This window comes from Stegostoma tigrinum, chromosome 14, assembly GCF_030684315.1.
Source record: "Stegostoma tigrinum isolate sSteTig4 chromosome 14, sSteTig4.hap1, whole genome shotgun sequence".
NCBI lineage: Eukaryota > Metazoa > Chordata > Chondrichthyes > Orectolobiformes > Stegostomatidae > Stegostoma > Stegostoma tigrinum.
The window spans coordinates 64,192,204-64,215,311 of NC_081367.1; the positions used below are offsets into that span (position 1 = coordinate 64,192,204).

At 43.9% G+C, this 23,108-nt stretch overlaps 1 protein-coding gene across 2 annotated transcripts in view; it reads right to left on the reverse strand.

The window, feature by feature from the left end:
• Nucleotides 1–23,108, reverse strand: part of LOC125457389 (P2Y purinoceptor 1-like) — a 95,948-nt gene that overhangs the window by 13,082 nt on the left and 59,758 nt on the right. Inside the window, exons 2-3 of one of the 2 annotated variants that reach the window (XR_007248615.2) lie at nucleotides 13,805–13,878; nucleotides 2,506–2,709 (exon numbers count right to left, since the gene is read on the reverse strand). The gene's annotated coding sequence lies outside the window, so the exon portion shown is untranslated. The remainder of the gene's footprint in view (nucleotides 1–2,505; nucleotides 2,710–13,804; nucleotides 13,879–23,108) is intronic. The other variant, XR_009446683.1, reaches the window with a different exon arrangement.

Sequence of the window (23,108 nt, forward strand, 5' to 3'; positions counted from 1 at the left end):
ATTCTGTAATCTATACCATTAAGCACGATGCTTGTCTAGTAAAAAAAATAATTTGGAATTAAAAGAGGCACGGCCTTCAAGAAGATGTGTTTGTGAAAAATCATTAATTCAATGATACGTAAGGGAAAGGAATTTGAATATATATAGTGATTATTACCATTCAGGGCAACTCAAAGCTCTTTACAGCTCATCGAACAATTTGGAAGAGTTGTCACTGTTGTGTTTCACTGTAATGTTGCTCATTACTGCACAAGCTGAGGTTACCATGAAGGACTCGCCTTCTCAATCTCTCTCGTCACCTGAGGTGTGGTGACCCTCAGGTTAAACCCCTACCAGTCATCTCTCTTTAATGAGAGAGCAGACAAGGCCCTCTGGGACTACGGTGACTTGACCCTTTATGGCTTCAATGGCATTGAAATATTTTGGCCAATCACTGGTGAAAAGGTGAGAACACTGCAAACAGCTTGACACTGAAGTATTGAATCCTGCAAGATTCTTGCCCAGGTCTTGAGGAAACACAATGGTCCTTTAGTGCATGTAAAACAAAAGACACCCATCAGATTATAGGGTTATTATTTCCTGGCTATTGTAATAATGGTCGATTATATTGAATGCTTACTGTGGTCTCTCAGTTCAGGCTCCACCATTTAAAAGGACTGTGTGATCCAACAATGCTCATGTCTACTTTCCTGCCCTTTCCCCATAAACTTTGATTCCCTGTCTGAATAGGAATCAATGTCCCCTACAACATCAGCCATAAATATGCACAAGGATTATGCCCCTACGTCTCTGTTGCACAAGAATTAGCAAAGGCTAACTGCCCTCTGAGAGAAGACACTCCTCCTCATCTCAGTCTTAAATTTATGCCACTTTATTCTAAGACGTGTTCTAGACTCTCCCAAGAGGGGAACCATCCTCCCAGCATTTACCATGCCAACCCCCTTAAGAGTTCTGTGTGTTTTGATGAAATAATCTCTCATTCTTCTAAACTCAAGTGAGTAGAGTCCCAGAGATAATGGGAACTGCAGATGCCGAAGAATCCGAGATAACAAAGTGTGGAGCTGGATAAACACAGCAGGCCAAGCAGCATCTCAGGAGCACAAAAGCTGACATTTCGGGCCCAGACCCTTCATCAGAAAAGAGGGATGCGAGAGGGCTCTGAAATAAATAGGGAGAGAGGGAGAGGTGGACCGAAGATGGATAGAGGAGAAGACAGGTGGCGAGGAGAGTATAGGTGGGGAGGTAAGGAGGGGACGGTTCAGTCCAGGGAGGACGGACAGGTCAAGGGGGCGAGATGAGGTTAGTAGGTAGGAAATGGAGGTGCGGCTCGAGGTGGCGACAAGCTGGGCTGGTTTTGGGATGCAACGGGGAGAAGGGAGATTTTGAAGCGTAGGTGTTCTGCAAAGCGGTCTCCAAGCCTCCGCTTGGTTTCCCTGATGTAGAGGAAGCCACAACGGGTACAGCGGATGCAGTATACAACTTTGGCAGATGTGCAGGTGAACATCTGCTTGATGTGGAAAGTCTTCTTGGGTCCTGGGATGGGGGGGTGAGGGAGGAGGTGTGGGGGCAAGTGCAGAACACCTACGCTCGGTTCGCATTCAACAACTGCACCTCCCAGTCGTGAACCAATTCAACTCCCCCTCCCATTCCTTAGACGATATGTCCATCCTGGGCCTCCTGCAGTGCCACAATGATGCCACCCGAAGGTTGCAGGAACAGCAACTCATATTCCGCGTGGGAACCCTGCAGCCCAATGGTATCAATGTGTATTTTGCAAGCTTCAAAATCTCCCCTCCCCCCACTGCATCCCAAAACCTGCTCAGCTCGTCCCAGCCTCCCTAACCTGTCTCCCTAACCTCTCACCCATCCCCTCCTCCCACCTCAAGCCGCACCTCCATTTCCTACCTACTAACCTCATCTCGCCTCCTTGACCTGTCCGTCCTCCCCGGACTGACCTATCCCCTCCCTACCTCTCCACCTGCACTCACCTCTACTGGCTTTTGTGCTCCTAAGATGCTGCTTGGCCTGATGTGTTCATCCAGCTCTACACTTTGCTATCCATGAGTGGAGTCCCAGCCTGTTTCGCCATTGTCCATAAGACAATCCCTCCACAATAGAGGTCATCCTAGTGAACATTTGCTGAACTGCCTCCTATAAAGCAGTATGTTTCCATACATAAGTGGACCAAAACTGTTCAAGGTACTCTCGATATCTTCTGACAAGCACTTGCACAGTTAGAGTGAGATTTCCCTACTCTTATATTCCAACACCCTCGAAATAAGGGCCAACATTCCTTTCACCTTCCTGATTACCTGTTGTATCTATGTGCTAACTTTCTGTGTTTTGTGAACAAGTACCCCCAAATCCCTTTGTGTTGCAGTTTTTCATAGTTATGGTTATGTATGAAAACGCAGAAGGAAATCTGCACATAGTAAGATCCCATTGTCGTGAAATAAATATCTAAATTATTTCTTTGCGTTACTGGTTGGCTTGAAGAAGAAATACCTGTCTGTTCACCAGGAGAAATTCTCTGCTCCACTTCAGATTGTGCTGCGGGTTCCTGTTCATATTTCAGATGAGATGGCCTGTAGTTTGAAATGCTGTCCAGTTTGCAGCACTTCTGACACTGCAGTGCTCCCTCAGTACTGCACGGAAGTGGCAGAATAAAATAGGCACTGAAATTCCTTGGTGGAATTTTGCAGCCACAGCCTGTAGAGTCAATGACATAAATATTATGACTATGATGACACCAAATAAAAATCCTTTAGATTTTCTGTTTGCTTTTGTGTATTGCAATTTTGCAATTAAACTGGTTTGTTTAGCCTTTTAGCTTTCTGGCCTGTTTTGAGTTAGCTTCTTCCTTGGTACTGTTGTTTTCTTTTTCAATATTTCAGTCTGTTTTGTCTGACTGCCCTGATATTTACACAGCTGAGAGCTGGTGCATGATCTGTGCCTGTTAGTTGCTAATATGGACTGTAAGGCAAATTCATAGCGTAGATACTTTAAATTACACTTAAGTTGCAAAAGAAAAAAAAAAGTTGGTTTTAAAGGGCACAGACACAATGGGGTTCAAAGGTCTTCCTCTGTGCTGTGAACCTTCCATGACTCTGTGGCCACTCAGCCCAAGCAGTCAGTGCTGGTATTTGACTTTCCAACTAGTTGTGAAATTAATCCCACATGTTGTTCTCTTGTTGCATTAATCATCTTTTCCTCAACCACTCATCCAACCTCGAAAAGTTTCCTTACCATCAACATAGGTGGTGCTGGGATCATGCAACAAATATGAATTAATTTTTTAAGAGTCTACATTCAAATTGATCTCAAAGTGGATCACCAAGTCCATTTTTAAAATGTTTAAGAGAGCATGTGAAAGTCATCAGATGTTATGTCTTCTCTAGCACCACAATGTACCTTGCGATCTATATAATGTATTGAAAATGTTGTGCATGTTTGGGATCATGGGCTTAGCAAAGAGCATGTGAGTAAGTTTAAAAGTTCTCAGAAATGAGAATCGATGCTGATCCTATGGTACGTGCCCCAATTAAGCTATTCTGATATAGTCAAACAACTGAACACATGTTCCCAGGCAAGAGAAAAGTATACAATTAAATGATAGGGACATTTGGAACATAACCGTATAGAGAGATCTTGGGGTGCTAAACCCTAGCTCCCTGGAAGTGGAAACACAAGTGGATAAGATGGTAAGGAAGGCATATGGTTTCCTTGCTCTCATCGGTCGGGACATTGAGATTAAAAGTTGGCAAGTCATGTTGCAGTTGTATGAAACTCTATAAGGACACTTTGGAGTGTTGTATGCAATTCTGGTCACCACATTATATGAAGAACGTGGAGGCTTCGGAGAGATGCAAAAAAGGTTCACCAGGATGTTAAGATAATAAAATGTGAGGCTGGATGAACACAGCAGGCCAAGCAGCATCTCAGGAGCACAAAAGCTGACGTTTCGGGCCTAGACCCTTCACCAGGATGTTGCTTGTTTTGGAGTGTATTAACTACAAGGAGAGGTTAGATAAACTTGGATTGTTTTCGCAAGAATATTGGAGGCTGAGGAGCAACCTGATTGAAATATATAAAATTATGAGAGTGATTAATAGGGTGGATAGTTGGAGGCAGAGCTTTCTAGAATGGAAATGACAAATACTAAATGGGTTCAAAGTAAGAGGGGTAAGTTTAAAAGGTGTGCGAGGCAATTTTTTTAATGTAGAGGGTGGTAGGTACCTGGAACACGCTGCCAGAGGAGGTGGTAGAAGCAAAATACAATAGCAATGTTTAAGAGGCACTTATACAGAAACATGAACAGACAAAGGATACAGGGCTATGGATCATTTGCAGGCAGGTGGGATTAGTTTAAAATGGAAATGTGGTGCACAGAAGGGTCTGTTCCTGTGTGTTCTGTTCTATGTTCTTTGTACAGAAAGGCTAAAAAAAGCATGGTATGGACTTTATAGAGAAAATCTTCAGTCCCATCTCCTATTGCTATGATCCAATCTTCCAACTACATACTTGTCAATGGAATGAACAAGTAAAGGCAACATTTCACAAATGAGTTAGAAAATGAATAGCCTATTGGGCAGCCCAATCCTCTACTGCATAAAACCTATAAATGCTTCCTAAATGATTGGGAAATCAACTTGACAATGTGTGATCTATGGACTTTAATATAAAATAAAAAATGGTGTGGACCTTTCTTTCATTTTACTCATTCACAGGATTTGGGCATCACTGGCTGGTGAAGTGATGGTGATCTGAATCACTTCAGTCCATTTGATGCAGCAACACTCTCAATGCCATTAACGAGGGAATTCTAAAATCTTGCCCCTTTGAATTAAGGAGACATTGCATTTGTGACATTTTTTGTACAACATTGTTCAACGAAATAATTATAATTGAATAATGTGTTTTATTTTATAATTCACTTTTATTTTCCTTTCATGCCAGTCCTAAGATGGAAAACTCTGTTCCTTACACCTGAAGAAGAGTAATATTGAACACGGAATCAACTCTGTTTCTCCCTCCTCAGGTGCTGCCAGAGCATTGAGTTTTTTGAACATTCTCTTTGTTCGATTCCATTCCCTACATCTAGTGTGGAACTTTTCAACTTCTCAGTGCCTAATGAGGCATCCAATCAACAATGTTCAGAAATACCAAAACTAATATCTTAAGAGTTTCTCCTTCCTCATACATTTTCTGCTTTCTGGTTTGCAAATGTCCTGTTGAGGGAAACAAATAAGATTCTTTGGGGACATTTGACAGAATAGATGTGGGAACCCTGCTTATCCCTGTGGGAGAATCTTAGAGCATAATTTCAGAGCAAGGAGTCATCCACTTAAGACGGTGATGAAGAATTTAATCTCTTAGAAGATATTTGATAGTTGATACAATTCCTTAGCACAGACAGCTGTTGAAATTGAGCCATTAGATATACTCAAAACTGAGATAGACAGATTTTTAATCAGTAAGGGAATCAAGCGTTATGGGAAAGAGGCAGGAAAGTGGAGTTGACGACTATCAGAGCAGCCATGATCTCACTGAATGGCAGAGCAGTCTCGATGGGTTGAAAGTCCTGCACCTACATCTTACATGATCTAAAATATTTGATCAACTATTTAAAAAGTCACAAGATTAAATGTTCACATGTATCAAACACTCTGAGTGAGCATCAGAAACCAAAAGATGAAGCGTCATTCATCCTGCGTATTTCAATTCAACTGTTCAGTTCTGGATTGGGCTATTCAGAGTTTTCAGAGCTAAGAGCTGGAAATTGAGAAATTTTCTGCTCATTTCTAAACTAATTAGCACTAGCATTGGTGAAGTATCAGTTGAATCATCCACAGCAGCAAAATATATTTCAAGAACTCAATGCTGTCCACTGTGCAATATTGTCTGTGTAGAAAATGCCCAGTTAATACTTGTTTGATGTATCAGCAGCTATTTCAATCTTGGATTTTCTTTTTGTCTGAAAAGAGGTTTGATGAAATCCAATAAAATTATTACCCTTGACCTTATGAAGGGAAGTAAAAATCCAGTGAGAGAGCAGTAAATCTCTAAAAAAATTCTCCTAGAATTCCTTGACACAAAGGACTTGCTTTCACCTCTCATTGCTGTCCATGGATCAATATTTAGTCACATATACACTGGACTCAAGGTCATATTTAAGCAATTAATTTTTTTCCACATCTGAAAATGTCATTAAATGCCAAATGGGCTTGATCCCATATAGTACCCAAAAGCCCAATTACTTTTCCCATTATATCAGCAAGTTCCTTTTGCATTATTCCGCTAATTTAAACAGGACTTAAAAACATACTGGCAGCATTCCGTCTTAAATTCGAGGGAGTCAACAAAATGATCACAGCAACATCTTGCAATAATGTGTTTTGATACAAATATTTAGTCTTGTCAACTCTGATTGGACAAATTCTTAGAAATGTCATCACATAATCTCAGGCTAATGATCCTAACCAGCCAAATGGTCCTCTTTGTTTCCATCTTCAAGATCCTTGAGTATCCACAATATCAAAGTGTCCAAAATAAATGACAACACATTATTTGCCATCTTTAATTCCAGGAGTCTTCCTGATAATCTCAGCTGGTTGGTGATGCTACAGTGGATATGGTGCCTTTGTGGAAAAATCTTTGCGAGTGACACAACATCTCTTCAATCTTTCCAAATGTACCACTATCATAACAAAGAATTAAGTCATTCTCTTAAATGGCAACATTTTTTGAAGCTATGATAAGATGCTTAGCTTCTTTATCCTGACATTTTATTAGTCTATGAGAGGGTTCTATGAGAGGCATAGATAGAGTGGATAGCCAGAGAGCTTAAAAAAGGTGGCGCGGTGGTTCAGTGGTTAGCACTGCTGCCTCACAGTGCCGGGGCCCAGGTTCAATTCCACCCTGGGGTGACTGTCTGTGTGGCGTTCGCACATTCTCCCTGTGCCTGAGTGGGTTTCCTTCGGGTGCTCCGGTTTCCTCCCACAGTCCAAAGCTGTGCAGGCTAGGTGGGTTGGCCATGCTAAATTGCCCGTAGTAGTCAGGGATGTGTAAATTAGGTAGGTTATAGGGGAATGGGTTTGGGTGGGATCCTCTGAGGGTCGACGTGGGCTTGTTGGGCTGAAGGGTCTGTTTGTAGACTCTGAAATCTTCCTGATGATTAACTTGTCTCTACATCCTAAAGTTGAGAAACAGTTCAAGAAGGTCAAGATGGAAAATAAAAATAGGAGCAGGAGTAGAACATTCTGTCCTTGAAGCCTGCTCCATCATTCAACTTGATGGATGATCATTCAATTTAGTACACTGTTCCTGCTTTCTCCCTGATCACTTTAGCCCCGAGACCTATATCTAACTCCTTCTTGAAAAAATTCAACGTATTGGCCTCAACTGCTTTCTGTGACGGAGATTTCCATAGACTCCCCATTCTCTGGGGGAAGACGTTTTCCCTCATCTCATTCCTAAATGCTCTTGCCAGCATTCTTAGATTGTGACCCATGGTTCTGGATGCTACTCCACTGTGAATGAAATCAACAGTGATACTTACCAACTCTTATTTGATAGTGTAACAATATCATTCGAGAATATCATGAAACAGCGATGACAAATCAGTGTCCAGTCAAGGTGACATGCTATTTTCATGATGCACACCCACTGGTCCTCACACTGCCATGGCAATCCAACAGCACCACTTCTTTCATTAGGATTAGATCTGGAATGTTGTTGTTCAATCTACATTTTTCATTTCAGCTGCTGAAAACACAATTTGCAGTCAGCCTCCTAGTCATTGTCTTCCTGCATTATCTTGTTGAGGAAGCCCAGAACTAGTGCTTGCAATCTTAGAGTAAGTGGTAAGCATTTCAAGGGTGAGATAAGGAAGAATTTCTTCACTCAAGGAATTGTGAACCTATGGATTTTTTTTTTGCACAGAATGCTGTCAGGCCAAGTTCATAAGATATATTCAAGAGGAATATATCTTATGAACTTGCCCCGAGCTGGAGTGGCCCTTGTGGCCAAAGGGATCAAGGGGCATGGAGTGAAAGCAGGAATGGGATCCTGAAATTGCATGATTAACCGTAATCACATTGAATATTGGTGCAGGATTGAAGGGCCAAATGGCCGATTCCTCCACTTATTTTCTCTGTTTCTATGAATTACCAGATGAGGGAGAACTGTGAGATCCCCTCAGTGGCAGCATGTCTGGGCAGCAGACTTTGTGAGGAACTGGGGGTTGGGAATGTAACCAGTATAATGGGAATACTTTGAGCAGCATTGTGGGTGTATCTGAACTCAAGAAAATATCTCCCCACCACCTTCTCCAAGGCAACTCTGGACGCTTCCTCCTACTTCCTACAGACAAAGGGGGTGGCCATGGATACACGCATGGGCCCAAGCTTATGCCTGCCTCTTTGTAGGTTACGTGGAACAGTCCCTCTTCTGCACCTACACAGGCCCCAAACCCCACCTCTTCCTCCGTTATATTGATGACTGTATCAGCGCTGCCTCTTGCTCCCAAGAGGAGCTCAAACAGTTCATCCACTTCACCAACACCTTCCACCCCAACCTTAAGTTCACTTGGGCCATCTCCAACACATCCCTCACCTTCCTGGACCTCTCTGTCTCTATCTCAAGTAACCAGCTAGAAACTGATGTCCATTTCAAGCCCAATGACTCCCACAGCTACCTAGAATACACCTCCTCCCACCCACCCTCCTGCAAAAATTCCATCCCCTATTGCCAATTCCTTCGCCTCGGCCGCATCTGCTCCCAGGGTGAGGCATTCCACTCCCGCACATCCTAGATGTCCACGTTCTTCAAGGACCGCAACTGCCCCACTACAGAGGTCGAGAATGCCCTTGAACGTGTCTCCCGCATTTCCCACAATACATGCCTCACACCCCGCCCCCGCAATAACCGCCCAAGGAGAATCCACCTAGTCCTTAAATACCACCCCACCAACCTTGGAAACAATGTATCATCCTCCGACACTTCCGCCATCTACAATCCGACCCGACCACCCAAGACATTTTTCCATCCCCACCCTTGTCTGCCTTCCAGACAGACCACTCTCTCCGCGACTCCCTAGTCCGCTCCACACTCCCTTCCTACCCCACCACACCCAGCACCTTCCCCTGCAACCGCAGGAAGTGCTACACTTGCCCCCACACCTCCTCCCTCACCCCCATCCCAGGCTCCAAGATGACTTTCCATATTAAGCAGAGGTTCACCCTCACAGCTGCCAATGTGGTATATAGTATCCACTGTACCCGGTGTGGCTTCCTCTACATTGGGGGAACCAAGTGGAGGCTTGGGGGCCGCTTTGCAGAACACCTCTGCTCAGTTCGCAATAAACAACTACACCTCCCAGTCACGAACCATTTCAACTCCCCCTCCCATTTCTCAGATGACATATCCATCATGGGCCTCCCGCAGTGCCATAATGATGCCACCTGAAGGTTGCAGGAACAGCAACTCATCTTCCACTTGGGAACCCTGCAGCCCAATGGTATCAATGACGACTTCACAAGCTTCAAAATCTCCCCTTCCCCCAATGCATCACAAAACCAGCCCAGTTCGTCCCCTCCACCCATTGCATCCCAAAACCAGTCCAGCTTGTCCCCGCCTCCCTAACCTGTTCTTCCTCTCACCTGTCCTCTCCTCCTACCTCAAGCCGCACCTCCATTTCCCACCTACTAACCTCATCCCACCTCCTTGACCTGCCTGTCCTCCCTGGACTGACCTATCCCCTCCCTACCTCCCCACCTATACTTTCCTCTCCACCTATCTTCTCCTCTATCCATCTTCAGTCTGCCTCCCCCTCTCTCCCTAATTATTTCAGAACACTCTCCCCATCCCCCTCTCTGATGAAGGGTCTCGGCCTGAAACGTCAGCTTTTGTGCTCCTCTGATGCTGCTTGGCCTGCTGTGTTCATCCAGCTCCACACTTTGTTATCCTGGATAGACATTAATTGCTGACTCAGCCACTGATACTGTCACCCCTCAAACAGATAAAATAAACATCACCTTCAATGATATTAAGAGGATACTTTTAGTTAATAATGTTGGAAACTGTGAAAGTACTTGGGGAGATAGAGGGTGGGGTTCAACGGATTTGCAGATGAGGTATGCTGTGATATAATTGTGACTTCAGTCATCATATGAGAGATATTCCACATAAGGTTGAAACAAGTGTAGCTCAGAGCAGGGATGCCTGCTGCCCTATTGCAAATCTTATTCATAAACATAGCTTAAAAAAAACCTCATAGACTGAAATAAGCTTGTAAGAAAATTAGAAAAGCCCTGCAAAAGCAAATTCTCGACTTGGCTGGAGAATATTCAGATACTTGTATATTAAGTGCAGATGTTAATGACATAAACTAAATTTAATGTGTTTCTTGTTTAAATAAATTTAATACCTTTATGGTGTTATCACAATAGTTAAGGAACCAATGTGCTTATGACACCTGCTGTTTAGCTTTTGCTGAAACACATAGCTACTCTATTAGCAAATATAACAGTCACCACACTTCATATTTGTGGAGAGAAAGCAGAGCTAATTTTCAGCTCCAGTGGCCTTTCTTCAGATCAAGCAAGGTTGGGGGATATATGCTGAAGATTGGTGGGTTAGTGGTGGGTGGGTGGGGGGCATGTTGGAGGGCACTTCTTTAGATTTGGATTTAGATTTATAGTCCTGTGTACTTGAGTACAGGAATGCAGGACTACAGTGAAAAGTGTGCAAACTTGCCATTCACCAGCACCATCTTAGTGTAAGACACAGGGTTAAGCTAGGGTTTACAGGTGGCAGGGTGGCTCAGTGGTTAGCACTGTTGTCTCTTAGTGCCAGGGACCCGGGTTCAGTTCCACCCTCATGTGACTGCCTGTGTGGAGTTTGCACATTCTCCCCGTGTCTGCGTGGGTTTCCTCCGGGTGCTCCAGTTTCCTCCCACAGTCCGAAGAGGTGCAGGCTAGGTGGATTGGCCGTGCTAAATTGCCTACAGTATTCAGGGGTGTGTAGATATAGGGGGATGGGTCTGGGTGGGATGTTCTAAGGGTCAGTTTGGAATTGTTGGGCCAAAGGGCCTATTACCACACTGTGGGGATTCCATGATTAAAAACAGAAGCTGAAATGAAAGAAACAGTCAAATGGAAAGGAAATGTCCAGATCACTTCCCCACCTCCACCATGAGTCCTCATTGCCTGAAAACCAAAGCCACAAATTCCATCCCTCAGGCTGTAAGTACTCAGGTGCCCCCAGTCCCTGCACACTGCTGCAGCCAGAATATAATTGCATTCACCATCAGGTACCCAGGCTCAACCATGGCCTGGAGCCTCTCTGCCACCACTGTCACCATCTTGCCTCCACTGACATTGTTGTCACCATGAGTCTACGCTGGGCTCAAACTCGACACTAGGCCCACCATGCCAAAGTAGCCGATGCCTCGTTCTGCATTACCCAAATAACTGCGCAATGGCTGGTGTCCTGTCACCAACTCACCCTTTATTTACATGCGCACAATACACATGGGCTCTGACCAGCCAGCTCAGAGTCAGTCCCTAAAGTCAGGAGACTCTCTAAAACATCTGTTTATCTCTGTCAGCCAGGTATCCCTGAATGGCCCCGGTTAACCACCCCAATCATGGATTTCATAGTCAATGAGACCCACCTGGTCCTCAACCCAATCACTATACTTAAACTGCTGCTGCCGTCTCCTGGGACAACCACTTCTGCAAAGGAATGCACCCCTGTCAACATTCCAGGAAGGAACTACTCCTGCTGTTCCTGACACATGAGGAAGGGGATGAATGGATCTGAAAAAGGAAGAAAAGGAGTATATGATAGGTGAGATGGAGTCCAGAGAGAGACAGAGCAACAGTTGGACGGACAAAGGAATGGGTAAAGGTTGGGCTGGGGGTATCAACAGCTGCTAATTGAGATTGTTAGTGGCTGACCTGGGATGGTTATAGTAGCAGTCCATGCGATGATAAGGCATGGTATGTGGGGGCTGTGGGAAAGACAATGGGAGACGGTGCTTAGGCCCCAAAATGATTAAACTCAATATTGATCCCTGAACGCTACAGGGTTCCCAAATGGAAAATGAAGTGCTGTTCTTCCAGATTGCGTGAAAGTTCACTCTGGAGCTGGAGTGCTGCAGTAAACTGAAGACAGAGATGTTGGCCAGAGAACAAGATGGTGTTTGAAGTGGCAGGCAACTGGAAGCTCAGGGTCTTTTTTGTGGTCAAAGCAGTCACCCAGCCTGCACTTTATCTTCCCTGTGTAAAGGAGACCACATTTTATGCAGCGAGTATAATATAGATTAAGTGAAATGCTGGTAAATCACTGCTTCACTTGGAAGATGTGTCTGGGACTTTGGATAGTGAGGAGGGAGGAGGTAAACAAGCTGGTCTTACACCATCAGGAGTTGCAGAGGAAGGTGCCGTAGGGGTGTGAGGACATGTTGAGAATGGAAAAGGAGTGGCCCAGGAGTGAGCAGCTGTCCAGGAAGGGGAGGGGAATGTGCATCCAGTGGTGCATCCTGCTGGATGTGGCAGAAATTGTAGCTCATAATCATTTGGTTGTGGATGCTGGTGGAGTGATAAGTGAGGACCAAGTGGATCCTATCACTGTTGTGGGAGGAACGAGAGGGGGTGAGGGTCAGTGTGCAGGAGATGGATCAGATATGGCTAAGGGCCCTGTCAACCATGGAGGGTTGGGAATGCTTGTTTGAGGAAAAAGTAGCGCATTGTGGTGGCCATTTTGTCAAAATTGGCATCATTGGAACCGATGTGACTGGGACAGAAGAAGTTGGAGAATGGAATAGCATCTTTACAGTAAGTAGGGTGAGGATGTATAGTCAAGGTAACTGTGAGAGGGGGAGTCAATAGGTTAATAATGGATATTAGTGGCCAGTCTAGCTCAGAAACAGTGACATAGATGTTGAGGAATGGAGGGAAGGAGTCAGAAATGGGCCTGGGGAAGGTGAGAGTGAAGTGGAAATTAGGAGTGAAATCGATAAACTTTTCCAACTCTGGACAAGGGAGGGACAAGCATCAACAACATTGTTGTTGTACTGGAGAAAGTGTTGTGAATGGGGTCCCATGTAGGACTGGACCAAGGAATGTTCCAAATACACCACAAAGAGATAGGCATAACTGGGGTCCATGTGGGCAATACAAGACACAAGTCTCAAGTGTGATGAAAAGCCTCCTACTTGCCTGGATTGCTCCAGCAACATTAGCTTGAGACTGTCCAGGAAAAAGCAACCCTCTTGATTGACACCACATCCACAAAACACCCACTCCCTCTACCACCAATGCTCAGCAACAGTAGAGTGTACCATCTACAAGATGTACTGCAAAAATTCACTGAAGATCCTCAGACAGCACCTTCCAAACCCATGACCTCTACCATCAGGGAGGCAGATGTATGGGAACATCATCACCTGTAAGTTCTCCTACAAGCCACCCACCAACTGACTTGGAAATATATTGCCTTTTTCCTTCGCTTTCACTGGGTCAAAATCCTGGAATTCCCTAATCTCACTGTGGCCAACATTGAGCAACAGTTCAAGAAGACAGCTCATTATCACTTCTCAGAGGCATCTCGGGATGAACAATAAATGCTAGCCAATCAATGACACCCATATCACATGGGTGGGTGAATAAAAAAACAAATTTGCCATTCATATGGTGTTTATAAACAAGGATTCCCCATGACTTGAGGAAAGTGTTGACAGAAATTACCCAGCACCAATCTTCATCGCCCACAATCACTCAATCCAGGATAATGTACTTACTGCTATTAATCTTGTGTTACCCCGGCAGAGGTATTGTTTCTTTGAATGATGCCTTTAACCGAGTGCCTGTCCAGCTGCAACAGAAGAATGTGAAGGTTATCTCAAAAGAGGAACAATGGAATCTCCTGACGTAATGATGCCAATCTTGTTACCCTTTATGAAATAATTATAATGAGATCTACAACACAAAGTTTACGAAAGCCTCTTAATACAATTCCGCTTGACCCCTGAAGGATGTCATTCACGAGTTTAACAGGTTGGAGGTGAGTGTTGATAACATCTTGACAACTTCATATTTTTGTTTGGAGGATTTTCATTCTTATGTTGGGTTTGGGTCAGCCTATAGGAATATGGTTGGCTGTATGAGTATTCATTTGTTCCCTGAATTAGGTTTGGAAAGTTGCCCACGTTAAATTGTTGCCTACATTTTTCTTAAACTTGGTTACCAAAATCAGTTTCATCCATTAGATGTTTGCAACATCGAACAGGATGCAAATCAGCTGTCAAATATGTCGTCTTAAGGATAGTATTTGAATGTAATCTATTGATTGCAAAGCTCTTTGAAGTGTCCCAAGGGTTTGAAGAAGCATTATGCAAATGCAACTTCTTGATTTCAGTAACTATTAATGCTCCATAACATGAAGACTCATCCAAGTCCTCAATACGCCCATGGAAGATTTCCGAAAACTCCTTAGCACTCCATGGCAGATTATCTCCTCTCTACTCCCATCACAACACTTTCTTTCAAAGTTTTGTTGATATTGCAATTATCATTAAGTCCAACAAGGGACTAATGTTGTGCCAGTATTTAGGAAAGGATGCAAGGACAAGCCAGTGAACTACAGACTAGTGAGCCTGACATCAGTGCTGTGTAAGTTATTGGGGGGGATTCTGAGAGATCTATATGCATTTGTAAAGGCAAGTGCTGATTAGAGATAGTTGGGATGGCTTTGTGGGTGCTAAATTGTGTCTCACAAACTTGATTGAGTTTTGAAGAGGTGGCCGAGAAGATAGATGAAGACAGAGCAGTAGACATTGTCTACCTAAACTTTAGCAAGGTCTTCAACAAAATTCCAAATGGTAGACTGGTTAGTAAGGTTAGATCACATGGTATCCAGGGAAAGCTATACAATTGGATACAAAATTGGCATAAAGGTAGGAGATAGAGGTTATAGATAATAGGAACTGCGGATGCTAGAAAATCCAAGATAACAAAGTGTGGAGCTGGATGAACACAGCAGGCCAAGCAGCATCCTAGGAGCAGGAAAGCTGACATTTCGGGCCTGGACCCTTCTAATATGCTGTTTGTCCTGATGTGTTCATTCAGCTCCACACCTTGTTATCAGGAGATAGAGGTTGTTGGTACAGGATCGTTACTTAGACTGGAATCTTGAGACCTGTACTGTACTGCAAGGATAAGTGCTAGGTCCCCTGTTGTTCATCATTTATGTCAACAATTTGGATGATAATGTAGGAGGCCTGGTTTGTACGTTTATGGATGGCACCAAACTTGGTGGCATAGTGGACAGTCAAGATGACTTTTGAAGAATACCACAGGATCTTGATCAACTGGGCCAGTGGGCTGAGGAATGGCAGATAGCAGTTTTTTTTTTCTTTATTTATTCATTCACAGGATGAGGGCATCTCTGGCTAGGCTGGCATTTGTTGCGCATCCCTAATTGCCCAAGGGCAGTTCAGTGTCAACCACATTGCTGTGGGTTTGGAGTCACATGTAGACAAGACCAGGTGAGGATGGCAGGTAACAAAATGTGGAGCTGGATGAACACAGCAGGCCAAGCAGCATGTTAGGAGCACAAAAGCTGACGTTTCAGGTCTAGACCCTTCATCAGTAAAGGGGGATGGGGAGAGGATTCCAAAATAAATAGGGAGGGGGGGGGCAGACTGAAGATGGTAGAGGAGAAGATAGGTGGGGAGGAGAGTATTGGGGGGGGGGGAAGGGAGGGAGGGGATAGGTCAGCCCGGGGAGGACGGACAGGTCAAGGGGACGGAATGAGGTTGGTAGGTAGGAAATAGAGGTACAGCTTGAGGTGGGAGGAGGGGATAGGTGAGAGGAAGAACAGGTTAGGGAGGCGGGGATGAGCTGGGCTGGTTTTGGGATGCAGTGGGGGGAGGGGAGATTTTGAAGCTGGTGAAGTCCACATTGATACCATTGGGCTGCAGGGTTCCCAAGCGGAAGATGAGTTGCCGTTTCTGCAACCTACGGGGGGCATCATTATGACACTGCAGGAGGCCCAGGATGGACATGTTGTCTAAGGAATGGGAGCGGGAGTTGAAATGGCTCACAACTGGGAGGTGCAGTTGTTTATTGCGAACCGAACGTAGGTGTTCTGCAAAACGGTCACCAAGCCTCCGCTTGGTTTCCCCAATGTAGAGGAAGCCCCACCGGGTACAGTGGATACAATATACCACATTGGCAGATGTGCAGGTGAACATCTGCTTAATATGGAAAGTCATCTTGGGGCGTGGGATGGGGGTGAGGGAGGAGGTGTGGGGACAAGTGTAGTACTTCCTGCGGTTGCAGGGGAAGGCGCCGGGTGTGGTGGGGTTGGAGGGGAGTGTGGAGCGGACAAGGGAGTCACGGAGACAGTGGTCCCTCTGGAAGGCAGACAAGGGTAGGGATGGAAAAATGTCTTGGTGGGGAGGTCGGATTTTGGATGGCAGTAGTGTCTGAGGACAATGAGTTGTATTCGGTGGTTGGTGGGGTGGTATGTGAGGACGATGGGGATTCTCTTTTGGCAGTTATTGCTGGGGCGGGGTGTGAGGGATGAGTTGCGGGAAATGCAGGAGACACAGTCGAGGGAGTTCTCGACCACTGCGGAGGGGAAGTTGTGGTCCTTGAAGAATGTAGACATCTCGGATGTGCGGGAGGGGAATGCCTCACCCTGGGAGCAGTTGCGGCAGAGGCGAAGGAATTGGGAATAGGGGATGGAATCTCCATAAATAGGGGATTCTCCAGCATCTGCAGTTCCTATTATCTCTGATCACAGGTAAGGATGGCAGTTTCCTTCCATAAAGGACATTCGTGAACCAGATGGGTTTTTCCTGACAATAGACAATGGATTCACGGTCATCATTAGATTCTTAATTCCTGATATTTATTGAATTCAAATTTCACCATGTGCTGTGGTGGGATTCAAAGAAGGCATTTGGCATGCCTGCCCTCATCACTCAGAGTATTAAATACAGGTGTTGGGACATGACATTATGTGTGAAGAAGACAGTGGTGCCGACATATTTGTAGTACTGCGTACAATTCTCATCACCCTGCTGTCGGTAAGATGTTATTTAACTGGAAATGGTGGAAGAAAGATTTACAATAATGTTACCAGGGCTTCAGGTTTATGGGGGGGTGGGGGCTGAATAGGCTGGGACATATTTTCCTGGAGCACAAGAGGCTGAGGGGTGACCTTATAGAGGTTTATAAAACCATGAGGGGAAAAGATAATGTGAATAACCAAGGTATTTTCTCCAGGGCAAGGAAGTCTAAAACTAGAGGACATAGATTTCAGGTGAGAGGGAAAAGATTTAAAAGGGACCTAACGAATAATGTTTTCACACAAGGGATGGTGCATATATGGAACAAGCTGTCATAGGAAGGATGGAGGTGAGTACAATTACAATATTTTAAAGACATTTGGAAGGGTACATAGATAGGAATAGTTTAGAAGAATATAGGCCAAGTGCAGACAAATGGAATTAGTGCAGTTTAGGAAAACTGGTTGGCATGGGCGAGTCAGGCCGAAGGGTCTGTTTCCATGGTGTATTGCTCTGTGACTCTATAAATCAACCTCCAAACCCTCATTCTTTACTTTTTTGTCCTCTGCATTTTTTAGGTTTGGAAAACACAAAGATACTGCCACTCAGCCACTAGTCTACAATGTTGACAAATCCTGAAATGTTAACTTTGTTTCTCTCTTCATAAATATTGCCTGACACCCTGTGCATCATGTGGCATTTTTTAAAATATGTTAGTCCAAGTAACATATATCACAGAGAGTCAGCTTCTTGTTGAGTTATATTTCTGGAAGTTTATTAACAATTACCATGTACAATTAAAAGATATTTCAAATATTGTCATTTCCTGGGACTTTGGGAAAGATGTTTGAAGCAATATCCATTCTTAGCATCAAGCTTGGAAAAATGCTTTGCATCCAAAAAGTAGGGATTAAACTCTTCCAAGGTAGGAATCATGTCTGGATGTCATTTTAATGCAATGTCTTGGATGTAAACATGCACATAGAGCATCAAATTTCTTCAAAAAACAAGTACTGGAGCCATAACAGTTAGTGTGATGCTCAATATTTTAAACAGTGTTGTTTTCTATAATAGACTCCAGTTGTATGTGAAAGTTGCATCCACAAGGGAGGTCAATGCTTTGCTAGGTATCATCTTTCAGATGTAACGCACTGCATTGCTTTTAAATTTACCAATAGAATCAAATTGGTCTGGGTCAAGGTTTTTCAGGAATCTTTGTGTTGGAATTGATGCATTAATTACCCTGTGGATCATGATGATGCATATATCTGTGTGCACTGGCATACTATCAGTAGAAAGTCACGCTGTGTCAACAATGTGAAAGATTTCAGGTGTCCAACAGAAGGCACTGTTTTGATCTGAAAGATTGGTTATCCCAATAAATGGGATGTCAGATCCACTGTAAGTTTCGTTTATCAAGGGTGAAGTGCACCACACTGTGGCAGTTACCTGGGTATATTTTGTGTAAGATGCATTAAGCAACGATACCAGCCACACAGACCCATTTCCCAAACCCACACATCCCTGAACACTACAGGCAATTTAGCATGACCAATCCACCTAACCTGCACATCTTTGGACTGTGTGAGAAAACCCACACAGACACGGGAAGAATGTGCAAACTCCACACAGACAATTACTCCAGGGGGACACTGAGCCCAGGTCCCTGGCACTGTGAGGCAGCAGTGCTAACCACAGAGCCACCGTGCTGCCTAACTTCTCTTTATCTCATGATTCGTTTGGTGCTTTTGCTCACATTTTGTTTTGAGAATACTTTAATTTGGTGAAGCTGACCTTTCACTGACTCTCGCTTTCAAAAAAATCAGATCAGTGGTGAACTCTCTTTCTTTAAAAGAGAGTGAGTGTCTTCCTGAAAACGGTTTTGTCCCTACAGTACAGTTGTAGCCTTCAGTCTTAGTAGTAGTTGTAACTTTGGCTCTGAATTTGAACATGTGATAGGGACTGTTAGGAATATAGTTTTTTTTCATTATTTGAAATCATCTTCCCAGCCTTCAGTGCCAATCTACTGACATCTGTTTCTAGTGTACATTTGAAGTATTTATGCTGGTATCCACATGCTGCAATTCTGGCACAATGATGTGCTTCTTGCGTGTTTTATTTTCATGTTAGCCCACATAGCAGATGCTGCAGAAATTCAGGTTTTTATAAGAACAGTTTATTAATGACTGATCACATGCACAGATATGGCACCTCAGGCTTAAATGTACAGACTGAATTATATGCTTACTTGGATTGTTATATCATGTACATAACTGACGGCTGACCAATTGACTGATGAGCAGATTGCATGTTTCCTAACTTGGATGGGTGTTGAGTGATGCCACAAATATGGGTTCAATTCCTGTACTAGCTACGGCCAACACGTCGGCCTCAGCTAAGGCATGGTGACCCTCAGGTTAGAGATAATGGGAACTGCAGATGCTGGAGAATCCAAGATAACAAAGTGTGGGACTGGATGACTACCGACTACCTACTACCTTATCCCACCCCCTTGACCTGTCCATCCTCCCTGGACTGACCTATCCCCTCCCTACCTCCCCACCTATACTCTCCTCTCCATCTATCTTCTCCATCCATCTTCAGTCCGCCTCCCCCTCTCTCCCCAATTATTTCAGAATCCTCTCCCCATCCCCCTTTTCTGATGAAGGGTCTAGGCCCGAAGAGTCAGCTTTTATGCTCCTGAGATGCTGCTTGGCCTGCTGCGTTCATCCAGCTCCACACTCGGTTATGTTGGACCCTCAGGTTAACTGTCCCTTCTTGAAAAACAGAATCACCTATGGAGAATTTCACTTCACTGCTCACAAAGAATAAGATAGAGATTGCTTAGACTATGGAATTACATATTATGATATCAATTATCTGCCTTAACGCTGTAGTTCTTTTCTGAGATGTGCGCAATAATACATCACTGATTAGTGCTAGAGCATATGTTTAATTTCTTTTTGTTTTGATAGCCCTATGCATCTTTGATTCTTTTCCCATATTTCGCAATGCAAAATTGTGGCAACACTGGTAAAATGCAGAGGTATTAACAACTTCCTTGCCTTGGAGGCATATCACAGAATCTCTACAGTACGGAAACAGGCGCTTTAGCCCAACAAGTCGACATGGAGTCTTGGAAGATCCTACCCAGACCCATCCCCCTACAACTCACCTAATCTACACATCCCTGATCACTATGGACGATTTAACATGGCCAATCCACCTCGCCTGCACATCTTTGGACTGTGGATGGAAACTGGAGCACCTGGAGGAAACCGACACAGAGACGAAGAGAATGTGCAAACTCCACACAGACAGTTGCCAGAGGGTGGAATTGAACCTGGGTCCCTGGCGCTGTGAGCCACTGTGCCACCCCCGATGTCTATGATTCAGTTCTTACTCCAGGAACTGAGTACACAGATCAAAGCAATGCATGCAGTACTGAGTCCCTGTTGCTCTGTTGGAGCAGACATTAGTGAAATATTAAACTGGAACTGCTGTGTTTCCTACTTTTGCAGCAGCAACACACTGCAGTAGCTGTAAAGCACTTCCAGTTCCCCTGTAGTCACAAAAGGTGCCAGATAAATGCAAGTCTTTATTTTACTATAAACATTCGTCGCTCTGTTCTATTACTATTTAAATCAAAGGTCTCAATCTGATCTGTGGAATTTGAATAAAGAGGCGTAGCTTTGGACTCAAACCAACCATACTTAGGAAACATCATGAAGGAGATAAAACATTTGCAAGCATGAAACCAACAGCCACAGTGCAATTATGGGTCCGTCTCCACAGAACCAGCTCAGCATGCTGTCTCTGCCAGAGTTTTCAAGAGCAAACGGCTAGAGTTCAGATAATTATTGACTAAAAAATAAATGAAAGGCTAACAATTTGTCATAGAATATGTTATTATGTCTGATTTTTCAATGAACACGTCACACGCAGCAACATCAGACACATTTACAAAATGCAACCTGAGTTTGCAAAGTCAGATACGTCAGAATTTGTATTTGAAGTTTTGTTTTGCATTCCTTGTTGATATTGTCATCTGCTCTTCTTTGGGTTGCAGGAAGTCGAATCTCTTATTTTATATGCGTCTGAGAAGGAAAAAGAAGCAAAAGCATGAGGGAAAGGATTAAGCTGTGGCAGCCTTGTCTCAGTGGCTAGAATTCTCATTTCTGCATCTTATAAAGCTGTAAGTTTTAGATGAGGCATTGAATCAAAGTCCTCTCGGGTTGACACTAAAACCTCCAAAGAAGAACAGGAGCAGTCCATTTGGCACTATGAATACATTAACCACTTAACCAAGACTGCAAAGAAACAGATATTGTGGTCAATTATCACATTAATGAGTTTCCGATCTTGGCAATTCAGACACAGTGTTCCCCACATTTTAAACAGTGACTACAAATGCTTTGTTGGCTGTAAAACACTAAGGGTCATTTATAAAAGGTGCTAATGATTGCAGAGCAGCACATCCGCTCTTCAGGCAGATGCTGAACTGCAAAGTCTTTTAACCCTCCTTAACAATTAGTGCTGCTGGCATGAATTTCTAACTGTGGGCACTCTTTAAATGGCTGCAGACTTTTAGGTTTTGCAGCGGAACGCTGCATTTAATTCCCGTCACTAGCCACCAAAACCCACTGTGCAAATCTAGCCCAAACAGTGAGCTCTCCATCAGAGATGGCATTAGACTTTCAAGTTGCCCTGCAATACTATAAAGATGAAAGCTCTGTGGGCACGAGTCCATTCTCAATCAGCCATCAACTCTAGGATCTTGGTGATAATGGGATAATGCTCTGATGAAGGGTCTAGGCCCGAAACGTCAGCTTTTGTGCTCCTGAGATGCTGCTTGGCCTGCTGTGTTCATCCAGCCTCACATTTTATTAACTCTAGGATCTTACCACCTGACCCAGCCTCTTTCTTTCTGCCTACATACATATCTAGCATACAGATAGAGAAAGTAGGCCATTCAGGCCCTCAAATCCTTAAAATTATGACTCAACCTTTGCCTCAATTCCATGATTTCCTCCCCTCACTGATCCCCACAGGCCCTCTAACATGTCAGTGTCAGTCTTGACTGTTCTCATTTGATACATAACCACATCTCTCGGGGATAAACAAATGAAATAATTGTAATTTTACATGTGAAAATTATCACTTTGTGGTTTTATTTATTCATGGGTTGAGGGCTTCACTGGCTAGTCTGACATTTATTATCCATCCTTAATTGCCCATATCCATCACGTTGCTGTGGGTCTGCAGGCTAGGCTGGGTAAGAATGGCAGTTAATTCGGAAAGCCACTTGTGTTTCTGCATTAACGTCCCAGCCGTAATATAACTAGCCATCGCCTGCCCCATAGCAGTTCTCTCTTTAGCCATTCTAAACGGCTGACTCCTTATTCGGAATTCATGTGCCTGAATTCTAGGCCCTTCAGCCAAGAACAACAGCCTGTCAGCATCACCCCACCAGGATCCAGTGAAAGTTTATACTTTTCAATGAGCCTTCTACTCATTTTTGAAACAATATAGTCCCACTGTGATGGACCAAACCAAACCTCTCTCCAAATGCATTAAGAAGATAGCCTAGACCCTAACTTTTTCTTATTTTCAAAGACAAGTGTAAGGTGTTGTGTTCCAGATACAATTGGATTGGTCATGCTACCAGGCTCAAAGGGTTATGACCTGAAATTCTGACTTTCCTGCTCCTTGGATGCTGACCCATTGAGTGTGCTTTTCCAGCTCCACATTTCGTGACCTGAAGTAAAACACACTTTATTTACTCTTACTCTATTGCGAAAATACAAACAAAAGAAAAATAGAATTGGAATAACAACACTCTTGGAAAATTTAACATAATAATAGATTATTTAACTACTGAACAATAACTGTTCCAATACAGTAACATCCCATAAAGGCAAATTCAGTGAAATAGATTAACTCACATGCATTTCTTGCAACAGGAAGAGAACCCTAGCTTTTAGCTATAACAGAGAGAGGAATGAGAGCTTCCACATCCAGCTTTATG